The sequence below is a fragment of the Mustela erminea genome, chromosome 15, assembly GCF_009829155.1.
Source record: "Mustela erminea isolate mMusErm1 chromosome 15, mMusErm1.Pri, whole genome shotgun sequence".
Classification (NCBI taxonomy): Eukaryota; Metazoa; Chordata; class Mammalia; order Carnivora; family Mustelidae; genus Mustela; species Mustela erminea.
In genome coordinates, this window is record NC_045628.1 from 12,922,989 (window position 1) to 12,938,672 (window position 15,684).

A 15,684-nucleotide genomic window follows, 5' to 3' on the forward strand; every position below is an offset into this window, starting at 1 on the left:
ATCTGGAAATTAAGTAAGGATTGGTAATGGGCTATCAGAGAGGCAGAACGACATAGGAGCTGGGACAATGAGCAGTGGAGTGATCCTGGGGCTAATTTTCAGTACTCTGATCTGAGTCCTGGTATTACAGTTATTTTATTTTATTTTATTTAAAGATTTTATTTATTTATTTGACAGGCAGAGATCACAAGTAGGCAGAGAGGCAGACAGAGAGAGAGGGGGAAGCAGGCTCCCTGCCGAGCAGAGAGCCTGATGTGGGGCTCGATCCCAGGACCCTGGGATCATGACCTGAGCCGAAGGCAGAGGCTCTAACCCACTGAGCCACCCAGGTACCCCAAAGTCCTGGTATTACATTTAAACCATCATTTTGCTTAGCTTGAGGCCTTCTCTGAACTGAGGCAGGTTCTTAATGGCACAGCGGTGGCCAATCTCATTTATAAAATTCTGAATTATGGGAAGTTGTTTTTAATAGTGTCCTATTGTCTTGTCTGACTTTCCCCATCCTACCTGCTGGAGTCACTCTCCTCTTTTTCCCAGTTCAAAGCCTCTAGGACCACGTTGCCAACCCCCACAAATGTCTATGGGGAGTGGATGATGAGGCAGCTAACGTAAGCTCATAAAAAGATGGAATGGTGACTGACGAGAAGGAAGGATGCAGGGGCACGTGGCTTCTCAGCTCCAGCTTATGGTTGTTAAGTGGATATGCATGGTCTGGGCTGGGAATTTGGATTTTTTAAAAAAGAAAACATTAAAAAATGTCAGCAACTCATTCAATTATAAAAATGTGCTGTGCTAACCAAAAATACATCTGTGGGACATTGGTTTGCAACTGCTACTCTGAGCTGCCTTCCAGAATCTTCCAGCTGCCTGAATTCCCTCATTCCATGGCAGCTCCTATTCTCCCTCCAGAATTACTTATCAAATATTATGTTTTTTCAAATCATCTGCATTATTAGTTTTCCACCAAATACCACATTCCTTGAATGACTATACATGAACAAATGCTCGCAAGTGTGTGAATGATGGATGGTTCCTCCTGACGTATGTTGGACCAAATCAGAGTGTGAACCCCTGGCAGGGAGCACATGGAACAGCATCCTGTGTGCATGACTGATCCAGGAATGGGGGGGTATCGGTGAGTGTGGGCTTTGCATCCAGATGCTCATGCCTTCTGACCCTCCACTTAGAAGTGGAGAGATCCTCTCTAAGGGGTTTGCCCCTCTAGACCTTGATTTTCTTATCTGTACAGTCAGGGTAATAATACTTAGCTGTGTTGTTGTGAGGCTGTTTTAATTTCTGTTTTATACTCAATGCTCATTTTTGTTCAGATTATGGGAATTCTGCAGTTGCGAATTAAGTCAAGTCTTTCCCTGTGTAGATTTTGTAGATGTGGATGACTGTGGTTCAAAGGATCTACCCAATGTCTCAGCTGGCCAAATTGGGAATTCATTTGCAATATTTATTTGTAATGATTATTTTTACGGTACAATTGACTATAATATCCCATAGTTTATCTGTGAGGCTATATGAATTAATTATTAAAGCAAGACTATGGCTCTAAAACCTATCAGATTAAAGTATTGGGAAAAGATGTGGGTTGTTCCAACCCTTTCATTGTATGTAACAGTTATGTAATCTGTCTATGTAATCTATGTTACGTAATCTCTTTAAGCCTCACTTTGTCATCAGGAAGAAGCAGTATCTACTTTGCCCATTGGAGTATTATTCCGAGTGTTAATGGTTCAACTTCTTTCCCAAACTGGGGGTGCAAACATGGTCTCATCTCTTTAAAGGATTAAAACTAACTCAGGGCCATATGTTCTTGACTGGCTCCTTCTCGGGGCCATCCTTCCCCCAGACTGTTCAGGAACCTGAGGGTTATAGAGTCCCGTGGTGGGGGCCGGGGGGAGGTAAGTGGTTGGGTATCAAAACCAAGGTTTCATCAGTTCTCTATTGCTGCTGCTCCTTCTTGTTGCACATAGTCCCTGTCAGAACCACGCCCTGCAGAGACCTCTTTTTCTTAGATTTATTTATTTGGGGGTGGGGGGCAGGGAAGGAGAGGAAGAGAGAATCTCAAGCAGACTTCACACCAAGTACGGAGCCTGACGCCATGAGATCACGACCTGAGCCGAAACTAAGGGTAGAATGTGCTTCACTGAGCCACCCAGGTGCCCCAGAAACTTTCTACAATCGAGGAAAGGATACCTCCTCTGGGAAGGCATAGCCCTGTGAACTCTTCAGCCTCACTCGCATTCACATGGTGGCCCTGGTCGGTGAGGACACTTCGTCCTGCACCTCCTGAGAGAGGGATCTGGTGTGATGCTGACTGAGGTCCGTGGCAGCTCCTGTGGATTGCTGAGGTCCGTGGCAGCTCCTGTGGATTGCTGAGGGAGGCTGGCTCCTGCCTCGCGCGGGCTCTTAGGAAAAAAGGTCTCACAGCTCGGCTGTTTCAACTCTTCTGGCTGCTGTTTCAGAGGGCATGTGGAGAGCACTTTTATGATCTCCTCCTCCTCCCAGACAGCCGCACACGTAGAATGCAGATGGCCTGAGATCTGCCTCTTTTGTGACCTCCAGTGCGATCTCCCCTCCACACTCCTGCCCTTACTTTAGGGTCCACTGGTGACTGACTCCCCTAAAATTTAGTCAGGTGACTTCTGGAACATGCCATGACTAAGCAAAACCAAACCAAACAAAAGAACCAATGCAAGTTAATGGAAAAAAAAAAGTCTCTTCAACAAATAGCATTGGGAAAACTGGAGAACTGGATAGCTACACACAGGGCAATGAAATGGTACCACTTTCTTACACCATACGCAAAAGTAAACTTTTGGAAAGGATTAAAGACCTAAATGTGAGACCTGAAACCATAAAATTCATAGAAAAAGTACAGACAGTAATCTCTTTGATATTAGCCATGGAAACATTTTTTTAGATATGTCACCTCTGGCAAGGGAAACAAGAGCAAAATTAAACTGTTGAGACGACATCAAAATAAAAAGCTTTGCACAGCTTTGGAAACCATAGACAAAACAAAAAGATAACCCACTGAATGAGAGAAGAGATTTGCAACTGATATCTCCAATAAGGGGTTAACATGCAAAATATATAAAGAACTTATACAACTCAACACCAGAAAGCCACATAACCCAGTTTAAAAATGGGCAAAAGACATGAACATTTTCCCAAAGGAGTCATCCAGATGGCCAATAGACACATGAAAAGACGCTCAATCATGCATCATTGGAGAAGCGCAAATTAAAACCACAAAGAGGTATTTCCTCATACCTGTCAGAATAGCTAAAATCAAAAACACAAGAAACAACCAGGGTTGGCGAGGATGTGGAGAAAAGGGAGCTCTTTTACAGCGTTGTTGGGAATGCAAACTGGTGCAGCCACTGTGAAAAACAGTATGAAGGGTCCTCAAAGAATTAAAAACAGAATTACCATATGATCCATTAATTCCACTACTGGGTATTTACTCAAAGAACATGAAAACACTAATTTGGAAAGGTATATGCACCCCTATGTTTATTGCAGCGTTATTTACAAGCGCCAAGATATGGAAGCAGCCCACATGTCCACAGGCAGAAGAATGGATGAAGATGTGGTGTAGACATACAACGGAATATTAGCCATAAAAGAATGAAATCTTGTCTATGCAACAACATGGGTGGACCTAGAGGGTATGATGCTAAATGAAATAGGTCGGTTAGAGAAAGACAAATACCCTATGATTTCACTCAGATGTGGAATTTAAGAAACAAAACAAATGAACAAAGAAACAAAGAGACAAACCAAAACCAGACTCTTTAACTGTGGAGAACAAGCAGATGGTTACCAGAGCGGGCATGGTGTGGGGGTTTGGGGGGGGGTGTTGGGGGTGTGGGGTGGGGTGGGGTGAAGCTGGAGGGGTGGGTTGGGGTGGGGGATGGGTGAAATAGGTGAAGAGGGTTAAGAACACACTTACCACGATGAGCACTGAGCAGTGTGCAGAATTGCTGAATGACTATATTGTACGCCTAAAACTAACATAATGTTGTATATTAATTAAACTGGAATTACAAAAAAAAAAAAAAAAGCTCCCAAACAGTGCAAGTTAGATTTTTCCTCGAGACGCTTGATACACGTGAGTGTCCCATTGCATTTGGAGCTTTTTCTTTAATATGCATTTATGCTATAAAATCAAATTGATTGTGAAATAATCTGGTGGTTTGGTGGATTAAGGTTTAAGTAGCATAAACTGACAGGTCACATACTCTTTAGCAAAAGCCTCCAGAGGTCTGGACCTTTCAGGAAACTCAACAAGGCTTTTTCTCTAGGTGCATTAGAGGCAAGGGTCATTTGCATATGAACTTGAGGTGCTGACTCATCGTCCCAGTCTCTGGTAGCAGGAACTGGTTGCTGCAACTCTCCGCTGGCCTCCCGGAGAACTAAGACTTAGACGAGCAGAAGCCAAGCTGTAGGGCCCCGCGTGAGGTCGCAGACTGGAACTGCCTCACCTGCACCAGCTGCCCACCTGCTGGTCTTTCCCTCCGCGGCATTACAGCTTCTCCTCCGAGTTAGTGCCCCTCCTAGGATCCACGGAGCCATCTGTCCCTGGGGTAGATGAGGTAGATGATTATAAGCACGAAGCCTTATTTTTCTTTGTTTAGAGTTCCAGCAGGACTAACCAGTTTTGTTTTGTTTTGTCTTGTTTTAAACTACCAGAAGTTCAGTTCAATCGAACCCAAGGATTCGGTGGAAAACATCAGCCAACGAAGAATCAATAAATCATTAACGTGAGCAGCCCTTGGAGGCCCGTTGCCTGGGTTGCCCTGCCACGTGACCGAAAGCTCAGCGGGTGTCTGAAGTGGAAGGAAAAGTTGGTACTGATTTCGCCAAGCGTGAATCCGTTTGTTCTCCCCGTGCTCTGGGAGGGAAGGGCTGAGCGTGATGCTGTACCACCACCTAGTGATAAACATACGCACATCGCCTACAACCCAGCACGCTCGCTGCTCAGGACGCCCTCTGGGTAAAACAATGCCCCATGCGGAAACCTCAGGGCCACATATCACATTATTCCTCACTAGTGGCTTTTGCTGATTACTTCTAGGATTTCGGTGTCATGGCCGAGGTGTAGAAATCATCAGGACATGATGGACACTTCGGCATGTCTTTGGCTTCCCTGGCCCAGGTCATTGTTACGAAGTGTCCCCGTCTTATGCTGCTGTGGCCACTGGCTGGAGGTGACACGATGCACCACGTGAGGGTCTAGTGTCCCACAGGATGCAGACTGACCAGTGAGAAACAGGAGATTGGAAGGAGCTGGTGGAGGAGTGGTTCTTCCCGTCTCCTCCCCAATGGACTGTTGTTGGGACATGCAGTGTCCACATTGTCTCTGGAGATGTCTTCCAGGACAACCAGAGTTTTGTTGGCGCAGTGGCCAGCGCAGGACTGTACCATGCGATTGTTGCTTTTTGTGTTCTCCATTCTTATTCCCTTTTGTTTCCTCCTCTTGGTCTCTGGGGACTACATTCTTCTCTGATGGGTTTTCATCTGAGTTTTTTGCCTCGGGCTCTGTTTTCTGGAGAACTTGAGCTAAGACAGTTACATGCCCATCTTGGAATGAGTTCCTGGGTTCAGGTATGTAGGTGCCCATTCAGACACGGGGAGTGAGGTGCTGTGATTGACGTTTCCATTGGGTTCAGAAGGTAAAGGGGATGGAGGTCCCCAGAGGAACGAGCAGAAAGATAGGAAGGAGAGCCCGCGGATGGAAACACACCCCCGTGGTGTTTGTGAAGCAGCCAAGCAACTTTTTCAGTCATGAAAAACGTGCCTTAGCCCTGAGATCCCAGTTAATGTCACCACAGAGGGACCACCTGGCATCATGTGTCTTTGAAGGGATACCGTATGAGGTGCCTGGAAGCACCCAGGACATTGTCTCAACAAAAATCTTTGATTTAAATCCAATCAAGCTTTTAGATGTAACTTTCAAGTTACAGGAAATATAGGAGAAAGAGGAGCAAGTTATACAACAGGACAGCAAAAACACTTTCAAATCGAGAATATGGAATATTCTACAAGACAGCTGGGTGGCATCGCAGGACGTGATGGCTGAAATGATGGAAATTAATTGTCTCACAGTAAGTACTAATCTGATTTCAGAATTTTTATATTTTTATTTTTATTATTTTTATTTTATTTTAGATTTTATTTACTTATTTGACAGAGAGAGGCACAATGAGAGAGGGAACACAAGCAAAGAGTGGGAGAGGGAGAAAGCAGGCTTCCTGATGCTGAGCAGGGAGCCCGATGCGGGACTCAATCCCAGAACCCTGGGGTCATGACCTGAGCCAAAGGCAGACACTTAACCACTAAGCCACCTAGGCACCCAGAATTTTGTTATACTTAAACAATTTATAACAGAACCAATCTCAGTTATGCATTTTGATACAATTTGTTGTAGGAAGAATATTCAACTTATAACACAGAGGAGGTGTGAAATGTGTTCTATGAATAAATTGGATACTTGTCTGCTTGATCTGAAGACAGATTGGGACATCTATCAATAACACTAGGGGAAAATTTCCCCCTGGCTTTGTAATCCAATAAAGTTTTCTTTTTTTTCTTCTTTATTAAAGTCTTTTATTTGATTCTTTTTCTTTTTTAAATCTTGTTAGTTAACATACAGTGAAGAATGGTTTCCAGAGTAGAATTTAGTAATTCGTCACGTACATCCAACACCCAGTGCCCATTACAAATGCCTCTTGAATACCCATCCTCCTTCTAGCCCATCCCCCACCCACCTTCCTCAAATAAAGTTTTCTTTTTTTTTTTTTTTAAGATTTTATTTATTTGGGCGCCTGGGTGGCTCAGTGGGTTAAGCCGCTGCCTTTGGCTCAGGTCATGATCCCAGAGTCCTGGGATCGAGTCCCGCATTGGGCTCTCTGCTCAGCAGAGAGCCTGCTTCCCTCTCTCTCTCTCTGCCTGCCTCTCCATCTACTTGTGATTTCTCTCTGTCAAATAAATAAATAAAATCTTTTAAAAAAAAAAAAGATTTTATTTATTTATTTATTTATTTGTCAGAGAGAGAGAGAGAGAGAGAGAGAACTCAAGCAGGCAGAGCGGCAGGCAGAGGCAGAGAGAGAAGCAGACTCCCCACCAAGTGAGGAGCCTGATGCGGGATTCGATCCCGCATCCCGCAGGACCCCGGAATACAGCCTGAGCTGAAGGCAGTGGCTCAACCAACTGAGCCACTCAGGCGTCCCAAGTTTTCTAATTAATATCTCCAGGATGTGGTGGCTGTTGATTCTGACAGATTTTTAAATATCAATATCAAATGGGGTGCCTGGGTAGCTCCGTGGGTTAAGCCTCTGCCTTCGGCTCAGGTCATGATCCCAGGGTCCTGGAATCGAGCCCCGCATCGGGCTCTCTGCTCAGCAAGAAGCCTGCTTCCTCCTCTCTCTCTCTGCCTGCCTCTCTGCCTACTTGTGATCTCTCTCTCTCTGTCAAATAAATAAATAAAATCTTAAAAAAATATATCAATATCAAATATCAATATTTCATATAGAGTTTGACTTGAAGTCCTGAATATCAAGTATAATGTTTTATGATTATGTTTTCAAGTTTTTGAGAGCCATTAGGATTATGACAGTGTTAAAAATAAGTTGAAGCATAATTTAAACATGTGTTGAAGGGAGATTAAATTTACATGTAGAATATTCTCAAAGACCAAAGCATTTTTGGATCCTGGTGTATAAATCACTCAGCTCTCACTTCAACAGCCTTTTTTTATTTTCCAACCACTGAAGAAGTAACTCATTACTTTCTTTGATATCACGCAATTACTGTGGAGTGGAACATAGTTCAACTAATAGACCCTCAGAAACTTTGATGACAGGTATACATAAAGTTTATGATCCCAGAAGTCACATTTCAAGTCATGTTAATCAGTGTTTGAATAAAAACACCCAGGCAATGAAGACATCATTTGGTCTGTCTTTGCTTTGAAGTGCCTCGAAAGAAAACTTTTGTCACAGCTTTATTTATCTCATTAATCATACTTGGGTTAGGTTGACACAAAACACATCAATCATTTTCCTTCTCCACTTTCTTGTAGGATGGATGCTAAGCTCTACACGCTCTTGGTGTCTTTCAGAAACATTAAGTGCTTTTCTCCAACTCTTGGATAAGTTGGGTGGTTTCCTGTGGACCACTTTTCTAGTACTCCCTGTAACCTCACACAGATATAATTTCACTCACTTCCTTCAGAAACATTTAGTGGGCACCTGTGGTGAACATTGTCTGAAATCTCAGGGAGCTCACAGTTCAATGGAAAGACAACCAGATGATATCCCAGGGACAGCCCAGGTTCAAGAGTATTCCACCGTGCAGAAAAGCCATATTGAGAAACAGTGTCCGGCTGCAAGGCTCAAAACCTTTCCGAGCCTCAGTTTTGCCCTCTGTAACATGGGGATAATTACCCCCACATAGAACGGTGGCACAGATGAACCTGCAAATTGTGATCATCCACTATTTCCAAATTTATCTTATGGTTTGATTCCATGAAAACAGTGAATCGATCATTGATCAACCCATATCTATCACTATCTTTCTGCTAATTTTAAATTCTTGGTGAAGGAATTGGATTAGCTCAATGAGTCAGGTGGCCACTCTTGGTTCCGTGATCTGTGGCTTTTTCTGCCAGAAGCCCACCCCCTATGACTTGGGGGATTGAAAGCAAATCCAAACCCTGTCTACTGCACTTTATATAAAGATTTTGTTGTGATTAGTAAAATGCAAATCATGCTAAATCTTGTATTGAGTTAATAGTTTATTTTTGCATGTGTCAATAGCTTGGCTTGTATCTGGCAGGGTTCTATGAACTTTATGATATTAATAAAATGTTTTTGAATTTGAAAAATCTAGGCACTCCTATTTTGGGAAAGAGGCATTTGCAGAAGTATTTTTAGTGCTCCCAGGTTACTGCAAAAATGAGAAGACACAAGAGTTCTGGAGATTAGTTGCACAGAAGTGTGAGTGTACTTAACATTACTGAACTTAAATTTGGTTAAAATCGTGAGTATTTATTTTATGTGTATTCTACCACCATAAAAAAAAAATCTAAGGAAAAAAAAATGAGAAAATACAGACACCAGATAGACTCACTGAAACAGTTCAAATTCCATAAAACTTCTTATTTAATATACATAGTCATTAATAAACAGGCATTAATAAATGCCATCAGTCTGAACAAAATGTGTTTCCATCAGGCTAGATAATAAATATATTTAATTTATATCTGCAAATTAAAGAACATAAGAATAGGTACACTCTTGTACATAGTATTAAACCCATAAAAAGGAAACCACCCAAGACATTTAAACTGTAGAGTTTGAGAAATTATCCATTATCATTGACAGAGCATCTCCATGAGGGACAATTTTTAAGAATATTCATTCACTTTTTTATTTATTTTAAAAGATTTTTATTTATTTATTTGTCAGAGAGAGAATGAGAGCGAGCGCACAAGCAGGCAGAGTGGCAGGCAGAGGTGGGGAGAGAAGCAGGCTCCCCGCCAAGCAAGGAGCCTGATGCAGGACTGGATCCCAGGACCTTGGGATCATGACCTGAGCTGAAGGCAGTGGCTTAACCTACGGAGCCACCCAGGCATACCTAGAATATTCATTCATTTTATAATGAACAGTAGAGACCTAGCAGTTGCCAGGTACCAGGCAAGAGTGGAATACGGCAGTAAATCAGATATCCAGGATCCCTGTCTCCATTGAGTTTATACTATAGCAAAGGAGCCCATTAGACCTGAGATGACCAGTTGGTGTAATAAGTACTCTGGTAACTGTGGGAGCACGTCGAAGAGGTTCTGGGGCTTCCTGGAGGAAGCGACTCATAAGCCCACTTATGAAGAATAAGTTAAGAGTTAGTTGGACAAAGATGTGGAGAAAAGAGTGATTCAGGCAGAGGTTAAATGGTGCTCAGAGTTCTGGAGATGAGGAAGACAGTGAATTCAGAGAACTGAAGGAAACCAAAACAAAGCAAAATGTTTGAGGAGTGAGTTTGACTCTAGTCTGGATGTTTTCAGGGTTGAGATCTGCTGAGAGGTTGACATGGAACAAAAGCAGAGGATTTAGGAGGTCGGTGACAGACTGACTGTCTGAGGAAGAATCATGACATGGAAGTTAGGCTTAGGGTTAACTGGAGAGGAAGAGAGGATCCATGAAGCGAGGAAATTAGAGAATTAACCAGTAACAAAGGATTTGTTGCAAAATGGGAAATGAAGGGCAGGTCCTGAAGACAAAAGCTGCAAAAATGGGAAATAGTGTATTATTTTGGTTAAAGATTGAAATCTGAAAGCCAACAGACTGGTTTGAGTCCTGCTTTTTATCATAAATTTGACCCCATTCTCCTTATCTGCCCCAAAGGGTTATTATAATACTTATTTATAGAGTTGTTGCAAAGTGAACATTTTTGAATGCTTATAGCCAACTATACAAACCACTTCCCTGTAGGAGCCCTCAGTGTATTTTTAAACACCGAAGTGCCATCACAGCTCTGTAAGGGAGGGCTCGGTCCTGGGCACAGAAGGAGAACGTTCCTGTAGACGGCTGGAAGGAAAGGAAGCTTCAAGTCCACCTTTTTTACTATATTCACAGCATCCAGATAGTGCCTGCACAGAGTAGATGTTCAATAAATTTTGTTAAAGGAATTAATGACCAAATAGCACATAAGTTGTTGAAATCAATATGGTTTTTTTTGGGAGAACCGTTTGGAAACACATAGCTTAGAAATGTTGATACTCTTTGATCTCATTTATGGAACCCTAAATAAATACCTCTAAGTAAAAAGCTAAAAGCACAAAGATGTTCATTGCTTTGTTCATGATAATAATGAAAAACTGGAAATGACTGAAATACTCAGTAACCACCAGTAGCCATCAGAATAGATGAAGACAGCTTTGGCATATGTATTTTAAGTGATGCAAAAGGTACACAACAAGTTTATTTGTGATGTATATATACTATTTTGGAAAATGCTTAAGAAATGGTGCTAAGTGAAAAAGGCAGATTTAATTGCAGTATTATCACACAATGGAAATACATGATATTCCCTGGGAATATAAAAAATCTGTGCATGGGAAAATGTTAAAAAATACACCAAAATATTGATGGTAGGACTATAGATACGTTTTTCCTTTTCTCCTTTACTCTTCTCTCTTTTTTAAAAAATCCAAAATTATATAATTCTCCATATGAAATTGTGCAAATAGCTTCATGTAAATGAGAAAGAGGGTCCAGGAGGAAAGGTGTCTTCTGTTTTAGTGGCTGCAACATTTTAGGTCCTAGATGTCAGGGGCAGTGGGAAGTGTTGCTGAAGACAGGGGTGGGTGGAGGAAGAATGGAGGGGAAAGGAAATGAGGGTGGGAACGGAAGTGGAGTAGGGAAGACGGGTCCATGGGATTGTGGTGGGGACAGGGGGGTGCCATTGCCTTGTGAATCTGGTGACAAGCTCCGTGACACAGCTAGAAGGGCAGTTACATGGAGAGGACACGGCTGTCCTGGAAGATGTCGAGAGTATTGTTAGTTGTGTTTCCCTCATGGTAGGTGGAGTTGAGGTGTCAAGAGCTAGACTGGCCATGACCATGTGGCCATACCCCACACGAATGTGACAGTCTTCCCTTCCGTATAAACTCCCCAATATCATCAGAACCAGTCATTTCTGAACTCCTGAATTCTGAACTGAATTCCTATATATTCTGTGTCTTGTAAATGCAAAGATCACATGGAATAGGGGAAGGGGAATTGAAATAGCATGGAGGAATTAAGGGATAATTTTAATTCAAGCCCTTCAAGTCACAGATGAGGACGTTTGAGAATTGGAGAAGTAAAAGACTGTACAAGGTGATGTTGATTGATTGCAACAAATTTGGGTTGATTCTCCCCATACGGTCTTGACAAGCAGGTCCTTAATCTGCTGTGTTCTAGGAGACAAGCTGGCTGGCTTCTTAAGCCTCCTTGGAAAGTATCTCTTTCTAGGGGATCTCAGATTTGTACTTAGCACCCGGGAGTGGTCAGAATGGAAGCTGAGTACAAGAGCAATGCAGAAAAGGTGAAGAGCTTCTCCCTTTCTACCCTTCCAGGGGAGTCAATGTTTTTTACTTAGATGATGATGATGATGGTGGTGGTGGTGGTGGTGGTGATGGCCAATCCTCACAGAGAATTTCCTAAGTGCCAGCGCTTATTTTAAATGTTTTTGTAGATTAACTTAATTCTCTTAACATTCTTATGAGGTAAGAACAAGTATTATCCTCACTTTCGCTGATGAAGACACTGAGGCACAGAGAAGTGGAGAAGTGGCTAAAGTCACTTTACTAAAAAGGGACAAATTGAGATTTTGAGCCAGAGTCAGAGCAAGAGTCCATGCTCCTAACTACACTTCTATTTAAGACACACACACACACACACACACACACACACAGAGAGAGAGAGAGAGAGAGAGAGAAAGGAGAGGAGGCAGGGGAAGAGGAGTGTGAGAGGGAGAAGGAATTGAAAAGGAAAAGAGAGATTGAAGCTTACTAGAGATGTGTACACTGGAAATCACATGTCTTCCTGCAGAAATTAGCTGGTCTAGATAAAACTGTTCTTTGGCCAACCTTCTTGGCAAACATATTTTTGCAGAAAAAGAACCTCAAGACTTTCTACTTACAATGATTCCTTTATGCCCCAAACTCTCCGTAATATGTTATGATGTCATCAAGATTTAGGAACATTAATCCTTAAGCCTGGAACCTGTGACTCCTGGAAGTCTTGCCAAGAGCGTGGAATTGGTGGGTTTCCAATCTCTTCCTGTTCTGTGTGTTGGAGTCCAGGCAGATGGAAGTGTGGGAGTGGGTAAAAGGCATGGTAAGAGAGGAGGAGGCTTTATATTTATTGGGTTTCTTTGCAAATTCTTATGATTTATAGCCAAAAGAATTTATTTGAAAACTTCCTGATGAATAAACAATCCTGTTTATAGGATGATGTTTGATAAAATTTCCTTTGTTTTTAACTTTGTTGTACTTCTATTATAAATTTGATCTGGTCCCTGAAAAAGTAAGAGGCCTACATGACATTGAAAATAAAAGCTGAAAAAAAATGGAAAGAAAATACACATTCAATTAACTATTTGTTTAGCCAGTGTGGTAATAAATGGTTTGACTGTTTTTAGAAAATGGCTGATTTTTGAACTAAGTAATTATGTCCATAATAAAGCTGTGATCTGATATCCTCTTCACCTTAACTGATTCTTTTGTCTTTTGAGTGCATAGATTAACGTTTGGAATGTAGTCTAGCATTTTCAATCGGACAGTCTGGTGGGAAAACTGATGGGAATTCTCAAACTATTAGTCTTTGGCTAGGATTACCTTCTCAAAAGTTTAAAACAGATAATGTCTCTTTCATCCTGCTTATCCCTTGATGCTGTGTTTATTCACCTAGAACTGTCAAGTTTTCTTCCCCGTTTTTCATCAAGATTTGTTCAGGTGCTTCATCCTGAAAAAAAAACGTAGCAAGTCAAATCCACCAATATATTAAAGGGATAATGTGTCATGACCAAATGGGGTTTATCCCAGGAGTGTATCATTGGTTTCACATTTGAAGATTAATGTACCATGTTAACAGGATAAAAAGAATATGGGGAATTTGTAATCTTCTACTCAATTTTGCTGTGAACCCAGAATTGCTCTTAAAAAATAAAATATATTAAAAAAAAGGAATCATATCATCATTCCAATAGGTCAAGAAAAGGCATGTGATAAGATGCAATATTTATTCATGATAAAAACTCTAAGAAACTAGGAATTGAAGCAAATTTTCATCCTGGTAGAGGACATTGTGAAAAATCTATAGTTAACATAATACTTAATGGTGAAAGGGTGAATGCTTCCCCCCTCAGATGAGGAACATGGCAATGAGGTCCTTTCTCACCACTTTTATTCAACACTATATTGGAGGTTCTCTAGTGAGTAAAACAAGACAAGGAAAAGAAATCCAAGGTCAACAGATGGAAAAGGAAGAGATAAAACTGTATTTTATTCGAACACTGAAACTAACAGAGTTGGCAAGGATTTGGAGCAACTGGAACTCATACGTTGCTGGTGGGATGCAAAATGATACCGCCATTTGGGAAACAGGCCATTATGCAAAAACCAACCACATAAACCATAATTTCATTCCTGGGAATTTAGCTAAGAAAAATGAAAGTAATTGTCTGCACAAATATTTATACATACATTTGCAGCAGCTTTATTTGTTAAAGCCTAATTCCAGAAATAATCCAAATATCCATCAAAAGGTGAATGGGTCAACAGATTGTGGCATCTCCCTATAATGGAACAGTACTTGTCAATAAAGAGAAAAAAAAATATTGATTCATGTAACAGCATGGAAAAATTTCGAGATCACTAGATTGAGGGAAAAAGTTAGACAACTATACATACTATATGATTTCATTTTTATAAGATTCTAGAAAATTCCAACCAATCTATAATGATGGAAAGCAGGGCAAGTGGTTACCTGGAGATGAGCAGGAGTGGAGAAGATGAGAGGTGGTTTTCCATTGGGGCACAATGGAAGTTTTGTGGGTAATGAACAATTTTGGAGGTTATGAAATAAATATTCATTATTTTGATTGGGGTGATGATTTTTGGTGCATATGCTGAAACTCATAGACTTGCACAGTTTATTAAATATATGCAGGTTATGCTGTGTCGATTACATCCCAATAGAGCTGCTATGAAATTAGCAAGCATGAAGCAGAAGGTAAAGGAAGCTATTTGGAGGCCTTCCTTGATGCTCCTGGAATTTCATCAAGTAGACTGTTACCTGCATGACTATATCCAAGTTTGACCTTATTTTGGCATAGGAAAAGAGCTAATTATATCCAAGTTTCCTGTTTAGGAGGCTTCTGAACATGTAATGTATTTATTTCAAATGGACCAACTGTTTCTGTGTTACCTTGCTGTCCCTGGTCCTCAAGAAGGAACGGCTGTAACCATGGAGCTAAGTTCCTGGTTCCAAATACCAGGGAATCAGGTGTGAGGCAGCTTAAAGAGCTCTTATTTTTAATCGTATTTCTCCCCCAAATGAAATATATACCCTGTGTTGATGCTTCAGAACATTGAGAATGAACACAGATGGTAAATCAAATTTAGGGAGGAGGGATGTTCTATGTAACTCCTAATGCCAACTTTGAAACACTAGATGGCTCCCCTAATGTATTTTAGGTTGGAGTTAAAAATAGGGCTCCTCATCAGAATTATTGTGAAAGATGACAATCATTTTTTTCAAGCAATGGACAGTTGCATCTATGTGGGCTCTAGCCAGCGAAGAAAAGGAAAACACAATGCAGACTGAATAAAGCACTTTTAGAGATTGTAACTTTCAGTTGTTTCTCCTGCTTTGGGGCCAATACACACCATGGGGGACCAGCCTAATGAGCTGCTGTTATCGACAGATTCAGGAATACATTATACAAAATGGTCATGTATTATTTTGGAAAAGAAACAGTAAGTGTTTTTTAAAACTAATTTGGAAATATGTACTTGAAAGTTGGTGCTGAAGAGTTACGGAATATGACCCCCCAAATATGCCTGGAGGAGCTCAGGACATGCCTCCCCAGAACATGCCACTGTGATATAGTGATTATTCTGAG